The sequence below is a fragment of the Odocoileus virginianus genome, chromosome 33 (assembly GCF_023699985.2).
Source record: "Odocoileus virginianus isolate 20LAN1187 ecotype Illinois chromosome 33, Ovbor_1.2, whole genome shotgun sequence".
Classification (NCBI taxonomy): Eukaryota; Metazoa; Chordata; class Mammalia; order Artiodactyla; family Cervidae; genus Odocoileus; species Odocoileus virginianus.
The window spans coordinates 31,610,942-31,624,487 of NC_069706.1; the positions used below are offsets into that span (position 1 = coordinate 31,610,942).

At 56.4% G+C, this 13,546-nt stretch overlaps 1 protein-coding gene across 4 annotated transcripts in view; it reads right to left on the reverse strand.

The window, feature by feature from the left end:
* Positions 1-13,546, reverse strand: part of GTF2IRD1 (GTF2I repeat domain containing 1) — a 118,464-nt gene that overhangs the window by 22,362 nt on the left and 82,556 nt on the right. The window lies entirely within an intron of this gene.

The window sequence follows — 13,546 nt, forward strand, 5'->3', positions numbered from 1 at the left end:
AAGTATTTTGAGGCCACAATCCTTAGCCTACAACAGCGGCGAACAGCTGGGGACCTGAGAACAGATGCTCCCTGTGGGCCGAACATGTGGTCTGTCTGCATGTGTTCATGATTACAGCCCCAGCACCCACAGAAACGCCCGACACATCACAAGCACTCGGCAAATAACTGTCCGAGAAATTAAACTCCCATGTGCCAGGCACTCTTCTTAGACCTCGGCACGGATTCATTCACTTAATCCTCCTGACAACACTAGGAAGCTGGTCCTAGGAGTATGTCCCTCCTGCAGATGGGGGGACCGAGGCACAGAGAGAAAGCCACCTGCCCAGGTGACACAGGGAGTGAGCAGGAAGCCACGACTCATCCCAGATCACTGACCCCCTGGCAGTACAGCCTCTCCGCTGAGTCTGCGAGGACAGGCAGAGGGTTTGAAATCGTACTGAAGGCTCATCATGACTCAGTTTCTGCACGTGGGGAGGAACCTGATCTTCCTTCTACCCCGTCCAGCTCTCTCTGCACCCATAAGCCCAAACCCATGTTTCCACCTGCCTCCCCGAGCACCTCTGCTCTGCACATCCCCGCCCAGTCTCTCCCCAGGCCTCCCTCAAATGTGTCCCTCCTCCCGTCTCGTGGGTCCCTGACCCCACCCTCCCACACGGCCACTCAGGAGGGAAACCTCGGCTGAACAGTGGCTCCTAAAGCTGTCCACCCCCTAACCCCTGGAGCCTGTTTCTTCACATGGCAGAAGGGACGATGCTGCTACGCTTAACGGTCTTGAAACGGGGAGACGATGCAGGATTATTCGAGTGGACCCCAAATGTAATCACAAGAGTCCCTGGAAGAAGGAGGCAAGGTCAAAAGCAGAAGGAGTGGGGACAAAAGAGGTTGGATGGATGAGCTCTGAAGATGCAGGAGAGGCCACAAGCCAAGGAAGGCAGGCAGCCTCTAGAAGATGGAAAAGACAAGGAAACAGATTCCCCCGAAGAGCCTTTCGAAGGAACCCGCCATGTGGACACCGTGACTCCTCCTGTAAGGAAATGAACCTGTGTTGCTTTCAGCCACTGAGTTACTTCAGCCACAGGAAACCCCACCCCTCTGCGCCCCTTTGCCTCCAGCTACATTTTTTTCAGGGTGTCCCAGGTGGTAAAGAACCCATCTGCCAATGCAGGAGACATCAGAGATGTGGGCTCGATCCCTGGGTTGGGAAGATCTCCTGGAGGAAGAAATGGCAACGCACTCCAGTATTCTTGCCTGGAGAATCCCTTGGACAGAAGAGCCTGGCAGGCTGCAGTCCATAGGGTTGCAAAGAGTCAGACACAACTGAAACGGCTTAGCACGCATGGTTTTTCAAGTAAGCATGTACGGATGTGAGACGGACCATAAAGAAGACTGAGGACCCAAGAATTGATGCCTTCACACTGTGGTGTTGGAGAAGACTCTTGAGAGTCCTGTGGACTGCAAGGAGATCAAACCAGTCAATCCTAAAGGAAGTCAACCCTGAATATTCATTGAAATGACTGATGCTGAAGCTGAAGCTCCAATACTTTGGCCACCTGATGCGAAGAGCTGATTCACTGGAAAAGATACTGATGCTGGCAAAGACCAAAAGCGAAAGGAGAAGGGGGAGGCAGAGGATGTGATGGTTGGATGGCATCACTGACTCAATGGACATGAGTTTAAGCAAATTCCAGGAGATAGTGGAGGATGGAGGAGTCTGGCGGGCTACAGTCCATGAGGTTGGGAAGAATCAAACATGACTTAGTGACTGAACAACAACAAAATCCAGGTACATCCTGTCACCTTTGATGCAGCAAGAACATCTCGGCTGGCCTCCCTGAATCCATCCTCTCCTCTGCAAGTCACTCAGACTCATCTAAACAGTCTGTCTGACCATGTCCTTCTGTTGCTTTAAACTCGCTGAGGGCCTCTCTGTTGTCCGTGGGACAAATCCATTCTCCTTCCCCTGGTGAACAAGACCCTCTGCAGGAGTTTTCACCCAGCCCTGCACTCCCCGGGTCCCCACCCGAGAGGTGGAGGGGAACCTGCCATTTCATGAAACAGACAATGGAAGCCCAGGCCTCCTCTACTTTGTGGGGAGGAGAGAAAGCCTCTTCCTGCTCACCTAGCGCAGCATCTATAATCCTGAGCATCGGGGACTGGGGCCTGCTGAGAAGCCATCGTCGCTCAGGGCCTGACCTCTGATGTCCTTGCAAGATGCTCAGCCACGTCTCTGGGCCGTGGGAGCCTCAGGGTCACAAGGGGAGAAGGGCCTCCTCCCAGGGAGAAGGGGGTTCTTCCACTCACCCCCAGAACACCACCCTCTCCTAGCTCCTCCCGGTTTTCTCTTGACCTACAAGGACCGAAGCTACCAGGGTCCTGACCCTCGGACTCCGCTCACTCCTGATGATCTCGTTCTGTTTGGGCTTTATTTATGTATTTTTATTTTTTGGCCTCACTAGGTGGCATGTGGGATCTTCGTTCCCGGACGATGGATGTGCCCCCCTGAATTGGAAGTGCGGAGTCTTAACCATTGGGCCACCAGGGAAGTCTCCGTTTGGGCTTCAAATATTACCAGCAATGCGCTGTGATTCTTCAAATGACACATCAAATCTGGACCGCTCCCCTGAATCCCCCGCTTGTATGTCAAACTGCTCTTGGAGAGGTGTACGCATGCTCAGTCGTGTCCGACTCTTTGCGACCCCAAGGACTGCAGCCCGCCAGGTCCTCTGTCCTTGGGATGCTCCAGGCAAGATCACTGGAGTGATCTGGATCCTCCTCCATGGGATCTTCCTGACCCCGTGATTGAACCCGAGTCTCCTGTGTCTCCAGCACTGGCAGGTAAATTCCTTACCACTGAGCCACCTGGAAAGCCCCCAGACTTAATAAGCCCCCAACATGCCTGAGACCTCCCCCAGTCCCTTTTCTAGCACCTCTTCCTGCATCTTCTGAATCTCAGCTACCTTCTGACACCTCCACCCTTGCAGAAGCTCAGTCCAAATCCCTGAGGTCAAGCTTGACTCCCCCCACCCATCCTCTTGCTCACAGCCCCCACCAGCAAATTGTTGGTTTTGGCTACAAACTCTGCCCAGAGTTGAAAACTCACCACGGCTACAGCCACCCCCGGGCCTCGCTCGCGTCGCTTCGACCACCTCCTTACATCGCCTCCCGCGGCCTCCCTGCGTGTCCTCACCCAGCAGCCTTAAGGGTCCTGTTAGATCCTAAACTGGATTCTGTTTCTCCTCTGCTCCAAAGCCTGCACTGGCTCCCAGCTCCCTCGGAATAAGGGTCAGCATCCTGATCCAGCTCCCACAGTCAGCCTTCTCTCCCACTTCCACCCCGTCTCCTAGCATGTCCTCCACTGGACCTCACCTCCCACCCAGGCAGGGGAACTCAGGGCCTCTGCAGCGGGCACTGGGCCAGCAAGGTTCTTCCCGACGTGACTGCCCCCTGGCTCACTACTGCCCCCTTCAGGCCTTTGCTCACAGGCTTTCCCTGGCCACCCCCACATCAACTGCTGCAACTCCCTAAAAATAAACACAACCTCTCCCATCTGACTCTCAGCCCTCAACACCTGGTACCCTTGATCCTTCGCACATCGCACATCGTCTGTTCTCTGCAACCACACCAGAATGTAAATCCCACGAGGCAAGAAAGTGAAGAAAGCGAAGAAAGGTGAAGAAAGGGAAAGTGTCACTCACTCAGTTGTGTCCAACTCCTTGCAGCCACATGGACTGTAGCCCACCAGGCTCCTCTGTGCATCGGATTCTCCAGGGGGTCTTCCCTACCCAGGGATGGAGCCCTGGTCTCCCGCACTGCAGGCAGATTCTCTACCATCTGCACCACCAGGGAAGCCCTCAGCCCCAGTGTCCAGTCCAGCGGGCACTTCAGGACTGTTCACGGACCAAGTAACTGGCCTCTTGCTCCCAAACCTGAAGGGTCCCTTCTGCAGGTTGTGCTCTCCTGTCCCCAAGCCTGCAGAGGGACTACAGAGGGTCCCAGTGTCCCCATCCCCGCCTCCCACCACCACGAGGTCTCTTTTGCCACCAGACCCCTGGAGGTGGCTCGGACGGTTAAGAATCTGCCTGCAGTATAGGAGACCCGGGTTTGATCCCTGGCTCAGGAAGATCTTCTGGAGGAGGCGATGGCAGCACACTCCAGTATTCTTGCCTGGAGAATCCCATGGACAGAGGGGCTTGGCGGGCTGCAGTCCACGGAATCGCAATGAGTCGGACACGACTGAGGGACTAAGACTTGCACTTTCCTTCCCTGGAGGTTGGCAAGATCCAGTCCACCCAGGAAACCACGTGTGCTGCGCCATCCTTCGTGTCCCCCTCCCCCCCCAGGCCTCCACTTTTTGTGGCTCAAAAACGCATTTATCAGCCAGAGAGCTTCGGTTGGGCACGAGGCGCCTGGTGACCCCAGAGCTGACCCCATCCCAGGCCAAATAAAGGCATTGGTTGTTCCTGTCGGCTTGGGTTGTCCCAGCTGGGGAACTAGTTGGGGTGAGGTTTTCTGGAATGCCGCAGAAGAGTTTGAAGCCCCTCACTGCTCCCGTTGTTAGCCCTCTGCCTAACAACGGCTAGGAACCTTGGGAAGGCCTTCCCCTCACCTGGCAGAGCTGGAGGAGGACAGGGCTGGGACCACCACCGACCGCTCCAGGGGCAGGGTGGGGGGCAGCCTGCGACCCCCGCTGGGCCCCCACAGGCCAGGAAAGGGCGGGGTTTCCTGACACCACATTGTTCCACGGCCCTGTGGGCTGCCTCGCCTGGAAGAAAGGAGGCAGGCGGCCAATTCTGGGCCTGGCAGCCGGCTGTCTGCCCACAAAGGCCTCCGGGCCCCGCCCAGCAGATGCCAGCTCCTCCCGGGATGGCAGAAGGGAGATCATTACTGGAGCCTAATTAACAAAGAAAAGCAGAGATAATTAAGTGGAGAAACATGTGGCGGGCGCTGGAATTGTGATATCTTTAGAAACTTGAGAAAGGATGATCTTATTTTGAGCTCTCAAGAGCCTGCTGGAGTTGGAAGGGTGGAGAGGGGGTGCAGTAGGGAAGAGAAGGGGGCATGTGTGTGACAAGGCCGGAGGGTGGACCATTGAGGCTGTCCCTGCTCCATGTGACCTCAAGGCCGAGAGATAGCAAGTTTACTTTCCCAGGTCAAAGACAGTATGTTAATTCATCCAAGGTCACAGACAGTAAATCCAAGGTCACCTAGCTCCTGAGCGGGGCCAGCAGGGGACTTTTTCCTGTTCCTATTCAGTCCCTTCCCCAATGCTCTCTGCTGGGGTCACTGTCAGGCCCTTCTCCAGAAAGTCCACCCCTCCCAGCACCCAATGAGGGACAGGAGACCTAGAAGAGGCCCCATGGGGACAATGACAAGAGGTGCCATGTGGGGCTGGGGCCATTCTCTGCTCATGAAAAGTGAAAGTATTAATCACTCAGTCGTGTCTTACTCTTTGCAACCCCAGGGACTGTAGCCTGCCAGGCTCCTCTGTCCACGGGATTCTCCATGCAAGAATACTGGAGTGGGTTGCCATGCCCTCCTCCAGGGGATCTTCCTCATCAAGGGATGGAACCTGCATCTCCTGCATTGGCAGGCAGATTCTTTTCCATCTGAGCCACTGGGGATCCTTCCCGCAAAAGGGATCACAGCCCTCCCCTTGGCAGACCCTTCACCCAGAGCTGAGCTTCTCAAACTGGGCCTCAGGCAACACTGCGGTGGGAAGTAGGTCAAACGGGATGCCAGCAAGTCATACTTTCTCAGCAGAATGTAATCTGACAAGAGTTCCTTAAATGAAAAGCCAAGTGGAGGGTTTACGAGCAGGGCCCTTCCGAGGTAAAGCCGGGGCCCAGCAGAGCTTGGACCCTGGCCCGCGGGGGTGCTTGGGCTCTGGGCGTGGGGACATCAGCGGAAGGGCTTGCCAAGGCCGGGTCTGCAGGGTCCAGTCCACGCTGCAAAGCCAGGCCTTCCAGGCCCTCCACGCTCCGGCCTAGCTGGCCTTGCCCGCCCGAACACAACAGGCCACTTATTCCTCTTCTTCTTGCCTCGCTGGGGCACCCAGGACAGCCCTGGTGTGGCTGGGGATTTGTCCCACTCCTCAAGTAGGGGAAGAAGCCGGAGGTGCAGGGGTGGTGCAGGTCAAGGGCAAAACCGGACTTGCTGGCCTTAAGCGGAAGTCGGTAGCTCTGCTCTGACTATGGGGTCCCTAGCCCCTTTTCTCGGGTGGTGAGTGGGAGTAGGGGGGGTTCCTGGCTGCCCACCACAGAGTTCCCTCAAGCTGGCAGGGAGGATGAGCTGCCGGAGACCAAAGAACCCAACCAAAAGAAGACAAAGCTAGCCTGAGGCCTGGGGGAACTGTGTGTTTAGCCAGAAGAGACCCCAGGCATGCAGCTGTGGGAAAGCCTGGAGCAAGGCAGCAGGGGTGTCAGTGGGTGGGGAGGCCCCTGGGTCTGCGCCCTCCCTGGTTCTAAAGGGCTGGGGCTCTGGGCAGACAGGCACGGCATGCACAAGCCAAAGGTAGCTGCAATGGGTAAAGCCTTCCCCCATCTCCTGCAGCACCCTGAGTGGCTGCTTGGATGCCTCCACTGACGGGGAACTCACTACCTAACAAGGACCCCCCCCACCCCTTAACTGCTGTTTTTCAAGATCAGTTCCAGAATATTCATTTCCTTGATCCCTCTGGTGTTGCCGAGGCCTCTGCGGTCATCTGAGATCTGCAAAGAGCTGCCTGACTCAGCTCTTCTGACCAGCAAATCCCTCCACCTTTTCCCCTCAGGCTCCACCTCCTCTGTTCCTTCACAGGCTCCTTGCCCTCAAGGTCCCGTGGAGGGCAGTGAGCTCCTGGGCTCTGCCCTGGAACCTCTCTGCCTGATCCACGCTAGCCAGAGCGGTGGTTGCAGCTGCCACCTTCACCCAGGCTGGGCCCACCCCCAGTGCCACCTGCAGGTTCTGGGCACCACTTGGGTCCTGCCAACTGCACACGTGCTCCTGGGTTTCTCACAGGCCTACAGATCCAGCCCTGAAGATGGACACCACCGTCACCCTTCTGGAACCTTCTGCCCTCTCTCCCCCCTCACTCCCCCCCTGCCACCTCTAGATCCTAATTCCACCCACCCCTGGGTCCTGCAGCCCACGCTGCCCCAGTTTTGCCTTCTCCCATCCACCTCGGTGGGTAGAAGAGAGGTTACCATGGTAATCATAAGACAAGACAAATCCAACCCTATTATTTCCTTGACAGAAAAAGCCTGCAATGCTATGGGAGAAAGCTTGAGTCACCAGCATTTACGTCAAGGCCATGTATGATTCCGGCCTCATCCTGGTGCTGCCGTCCACCCCCACCGCCCAACAGCACTGGCCCAGGCTCCAGAACAGCCCTGGGCGTGACTGTGGCCCTGCGTTAGCCACCTGGCTGCTTCCTTCAGCCTCAGTGTGCTCAGCCGCAAAATGGGAAAGAAGAGAGTGCTGACGTTGCAGGCTTGCTGTGAAGACACCACGAGGCTCGGGTCAGAGGCCCAGGGCCAGGCATGCTGTGGGTGCCCAGCGAGGCACCGAACTTGCTCAGGGCTCGGGAAACCCAGGCTGCCGCCATCCTACTTCCTGGGGATCCACCTGCTAGAAGACACGCCTTCCAAGCCCCTGATGCTCCCTGTCCTGACGACCTCTCCTCCCTCCAGCCATGTCTAAACCCCTTGGTCAGCAACAGTGGCGGCCTCTCCAGTGTCCAGGTCATACATTCTCTGGACTGTTCCTTCCCATCTTCCCAGTCCTACTCCGAGGACCCTGACTCTAACAATCCTTCTTCCCACACCCCTCTGCCCCAAGACACACAGTCTTCTGTCCCCATCACCCTTTCCCTGTCCCTCTCTGGGCAGAGGGGCTCTGTCTGGCACATGGTCTCAGCATCCCCCATACCCCTCCTGTTCTCAGGGGGATGCCCTTCCTCTGGCCATCTCCCCATCCTCTCTGCCACTGGGTCACTCATTTCTCTAAAATCACACCATCACTATTCAATCTCCAAACCCCTCTGCTAAACCCTGTTTCACCCTGCAGCTCCTACCCTTTCTCTGTCTTGTCCCTGATGAGTTCCATGTCTTTTCTCTCGTTCTCCCCCCAAGCCCACAATTCCAATCAGGTCCCCTGCCCTCCTTGAAACTGCTCTTGACTGCGTCACCCCTGGACCGCTGGGCTGCTCCGTCCCACGGCCTCATCTCAGGTCTGCGCCTGACCTCGCAGCAGCACTGGGCCCGGGTGATCTCTTTCCTTCTCCAACAGTTTGTCACTCAGTTTCCAGGACATCACACCCTCTGGGGGTTCACTTATCTCTCCTCTGCTCTCAGAGGGCCCCAGAGTTCTTCCTCGGACCGTTAGTGAGTGTCCAGGCCCAACACTACTATGATCCAGTTTCATGACTGATATACACGGGATACAGAGTGGCTCCCGAATGCGTGTCTCCTGTGGGACTCTCTGCAGCTGAATGCTCTGTCCCTGAGTCACGCCCTCCCCCCAAATGGGACTCTCTCTTGTTTATAGATCCAGCTGCCTTCCCAACCTATTCATTTGGGTGTCAAATCTGCCCACCACTCAGATCCTACCTCCCCTCCTCCTCCAAAGTTCTGATGCCATCCTTGATCTTTCTTTCCCACATCCCTCGTCCATACTCAGAAATCCTGTTGGGGGACTTTCTGGTGGTCCAATAATTAAGACTTCGCACTTTCATTGCAGGGGGCACGGGTTCAATCCCTGGTCTAATCCCTGGAACTAAGATCCTGCATACCATGAGGCTTGGCCAAAAAAAAAAGCAATCCTGTTGACCCTATTTTCAAAATATGTTCAGGGCCCCAGGGCCTTTGCACTGATGGACTCTTCTCCCTGAATGTCTTGACCTAGATTTCTATATGGCTTATACCCTCTCTTCATTCAGGCCTTTACTCCTGGTAGCCTCTCTAAAACTGTGCTCTTGAAAGAAAGTCCTATTTTTGTATTTGTCTTCATGGCACTCATCACTATTGAATATATTATTTGTTCTTATTTATCTGCCTCCCCGACTAGAATATAAGCACCATGAGGGCAGAGATTTTTTTTTTCCTATTTTGTAGTCCCAGATCTTGCTTGGCATAGAAAAGGCAGGCATTGAATAATGTTTTGTTGTTGTGCAAATAAATGAGCTCAGAGGACCGTGAGCCTAAAGCATTAGACAGGAGTAATGTTATATGTGCTGATAGCCAGAAGGGGGCAGCAAAGACCTACCTAGTATGGATTCGGGGGTGGGGTGGGAAGAACTCGGGAGCGGGCTGTGTGACCGCCAGTGAACTCCTTAACCTCTCTGAGTCTGTTTCCTCTTGTAGGACTGGTTGGGGAGAAAGGGGGGAAGAAGATCAAATGTGCTGGTATGGGAAGGCTTGGTAGCTGGCAGACCATTGAATGAGCAGATGTGAGGTGTCCACGATGTGAGGAGTTGCCCCGCTGTTCACTCTTGGGGAACAGGGCTGGCATTTAACTATAATGCACCCCGAGGACAGAGCATTATGTGATTTAAAGACACGGGAAAATGCTTATCTTTTAAGCATGCGTGTTTGTAAGTTTATAGAAAGAGCAAGATAAACAATTAATAAGCTTGGGGGAAATCTGGAAGAAATGTGTCATCATAATAGTGAATAGCCATTTATGGACGTCCCTGGTGGTCCAGTGGTTAAGAATCCGCCTGTCAAAGCAGGGGACACAGGTTCCCTCCCTGGTCTGGGAAGATTCTACATGCTGCAGGGCAGCTGAGTCTGTGCACCACAAGGTGATTGAGCCCGAGCTCTGGACCCTCGAGTCACAACTACTGAAGCCCGTTCGCCTAGAGCCCACGCTCCACAAGAGAAACCTGCACACCTCAATGAAGAGTAGCCTGCTCACCATGACTACAGAAAGCCCACGCACATCAAATAAAGACCCAGCACAGCAAAAAAAAAAAAAAAAAAGAGAGAACCTCCTCCAGGAAGCCTTCCTGACCCCCTGGAATAACAGTAATGACTGCCAACCCCACTGGCCAAGCCCTTCCCATCATAGCTGGTCCAGAACTGACAGCTTTACAAATACTTCTTTGAATCATCAGCAGGGGTAAACTGTCCTCCACGGCTGACCCACCACTGCCCACCACTCAGCCACCCAGATCACCTGGGGAAGCAGGTATGACCAGCTCCATCTCACCAAAGAGGAAGTGGAGGCTTGGAGATGAGAAATAATGATCCCAGGGTCACATGGTTAGTAAGAGGGGTCAGGGCTCTCAGCCTGGGTCTGTCTGCGCGCCAGCCTGTGCTCTCACACGGCTCCCATACTGCCTCAGCCCTCAACCCCAAAGCACATTATCTGCCACCCCTCCACGTGCCCAGGGCTCCTGCCTCCAGTACAGCCCCCCTTCCTCCAGGCTCTGGCGCCTGCCACTGTTCCGCCTTCCCTTGAGACCCGATCTCCTGCTTCCATTCCCCTTGGAACCACGGGAGCTGGCCGGTATCAGGCTTCCGTGACTTTTCGACAGTCTGGGGACAGCCCTTTCTGGGGCAGGAGCAGCACCCAGTGACCTCTGGTGAACCCTCAGAGGCCCCAGGGAGCCTGGACGCCTTCCCAGCCCAGTGTGACAAGTGGCATGAGTAAGCGCAGAGCTGGCCTGCTCCGGCCCCTCCAGGCTGACACCTGGCCTGGGGAGCCAATGCCTGGAAAGGCGCTGGCAGTTCCACCTCCGGGGCCTGGGGCCAGGGCCACATTCCCGTCTCCTCTTCCAGGCAGTCTGCCATCCTCTCCTGAACCACGTGGGCAGAGAAAGCATTTCCAAGGGGCTTCCCTGGTGGCTCAGATGGTAAAGAATCTGTCTGCAATGCAGAAGACCCGAATTTGATCCTGGGCTGAGAAGACACCCTTGGAGAAGGAAATGGCGAGCCACTCCAGTATTGTTGCCTGGAAAATTCCATGGACAGAGGAGCCTGGCAGGCTACAGTCCATGGCATTGCAAAGAGTCGGACCCAACTGAGTGACTAACATTTTCATTTTCTCTACACACAACAGGGGCTATGGGGAAAGCTGATGGGAGGGTGGGCAGACTGGCACAGAAAAATGGGGGGTAGGTGGCCGCCATGGGGTAAAGGCTGAGAGACTCAAGAAGCTGCTCAAATAAGATGTGCCATCAAAACCCCCTTGTGGGAGGGCGAGCCATGGCCAGTGGAAGAAGTCACCCCCAGAAGGAGGCAAAGGCTGCCAGCTGCCTCTCTGCCCCCAGCGTTTCTCCCCAAAGCCCAACTCGCCACTATTCAGTGGCTACCCTGAGTGACGTGCCAGCTGCCTGGCATCAGATGGAGCAGGGAGCCAGGGGTGGGGTCAACGCTTCCTCCACTACGGGCTGGGTATCCCAGGAAAGTCACCGAAGTTCCTTGCCCTATTTCTTCATCCTTAAAGAAGGAACAGAAGGATTTTCCTGGTGTACCGTGGATAAAAATCCGCCTGCCAACACGGGGGACATGGGTTCGATCCCTGGTCCGGGAAAATTCCACACGCCGCAGAGCAACCAAGCCCGTGTGCCTCAACTACTGAGCCTGCACGCTGCAACTCCTGAAGCCCACGAGCCCTGGAGGCTGTGATCTACAAGAGAAGCCACCGCGATGAGAAGCCTGCGCACCACGAAGCTCCAGTTTGCTGCAACTAGAGAGCCCGCACGCAGCAGTGAAGGCCCGGCACAATCCAGAAAAAAAAAAAGGCGGGGGGGGGGGGGGGCGGCGGGCAAGGGAGAGAAAAAGGTAACAGGGCCAACCGCTGAACTCATAGCCCAGCACACATCAGGGGTCAGAAATGACATTTTCTTGTTTTGCTTTAAAACTCATAAAAATACAGGCATGCTTCTGGAGCTGCTGTATTTTCAGCCTCCACGGGGCCTGGGTAGGAAGGCCTGGGTAGCACAGGCCACGCAGAGGCGAGGCCAATGGACGGCCTCGCAGTGTTTCTCCAGCAGAGGGAGGCCTGCCCGCTCCCACGACGGCCGCTCGTAGGAGCAGGACGGACACTGCCCAGCATGGACACCTACTGGGCAGAAACGGAAGTCGGGGTGGGCAGCGGCTTGAAGCTGATTCAGTGGTACAAGTGCTGACGGGGTCGCGGGGCCCCTGCTTTGGGGCAGACGAGTGGACCACAGGCCGCCGGCCGCGATCCTGGAGCCAGGCAGGTCCACAGCCAGCTGGGCAGCCTGTCACAGGGCAGGGATGGGCCCGGGAATGCGATGAGAAGGGGACCCACAGGCCTGTGATGTCCTCACGAGAACCTGGGCCCTCCTTTCCGTGTTCTGTCCTGCAGCCCCTGGCAGCCGCGGGCCCCACCTCCCCACAGGGGCGATCTGCTCCAGATCACGGGCCCAGAGGCTGGCCAGGCCACCTGCTGGCCACGTGACGCGGGCACATCGCTGAGATGCGAGTCTGTTTCCCCCTGAAAGTCGGGCTCTCGTCCGTCCCGAACTCCCAGCTCTAAGGAGTAAACGAGATGCCTCCTATGTGTGTCCATCACTGTAACCTTGGTACCCAGCACATTGCCTGGCAATGGGAGGAAGGAACTCCAGAAACACGTGTAAAACGGACCCAGGTGAAGCGGTCTGCACTGGGTCTGATGCCCAGAAACCTTTTGGCAAGGTTTCCGCCAGGGCCACCGTCTCTACCTTACTGACATCATCTGATGGCACCTCTGAGAGTTCTAGAAAAACCCCTTGGGCCTTGGATCCCTGCTGCTCACCCATCTGACCACCTGCTTCTCCTTCCCTCTCCTCCTGCTCTCCAGTCCGGCTCTCCCGAGGCCCCATCAGAGCCTTCCTCTCCTGAAACTCTCTCCGAGCACCCCTCCCTCTGCTTCTCCTCCTGGGGGTCCCTGCAGCCGACGGCAGCTGCCACATCACTGTACCCCTTGGTGAGTCTGACCCCTCCAGGTCGCCCCCTCCCCAGAAGCCCACCAAGCCAGGCCGGGGAGCAGGGAACAGATCCAGGCAGGAGGGTCAGGGTGCACAGAGATGGGTGGTGAGTGATGTGGCCGGGACCATGACATCGAATTCCTGTTGTTTAGTCGCTAAGTCGTGTCTGACTCTTGCGACCCCATGGACTGTAACACACCAGGTTCCTCTGTCCATGGAATTCTCCAGGCACGAATACCGGGGAGTGGGTAGCCAGTCCCTTTTCCAGGGGATCTTCCCGACCCAGCAATGGAACCCATGTCTCCTGCATCGCAGGTGGATTCTTTACCACTGAGCCATCAGAGAAGCCCTCAGGTTCCAGTACTGCAGGCTCTTCATGTCCCCAGCACAGCCTCCCCGAGGGCCCGGGGCTGCCAGCGGCTCTGGGCAGGAGGGGAGGAGAGGGAGCAAGGCTCTGGGCCCAGCACAGGCAGCCACCTCCTCGGAGGCCTGGGCCATCCCTCAGTGCTGATCGGGTGGTCGTGTCCCCCGCCGCGGGGACAGCCTCTGCTCATTCAGGGCTTGGGAGGGCCAGGACATAGCCTGGGGGAGGATGGATGCGAGTGGATGCCTTGAGAAGGGCCAGGAGAGG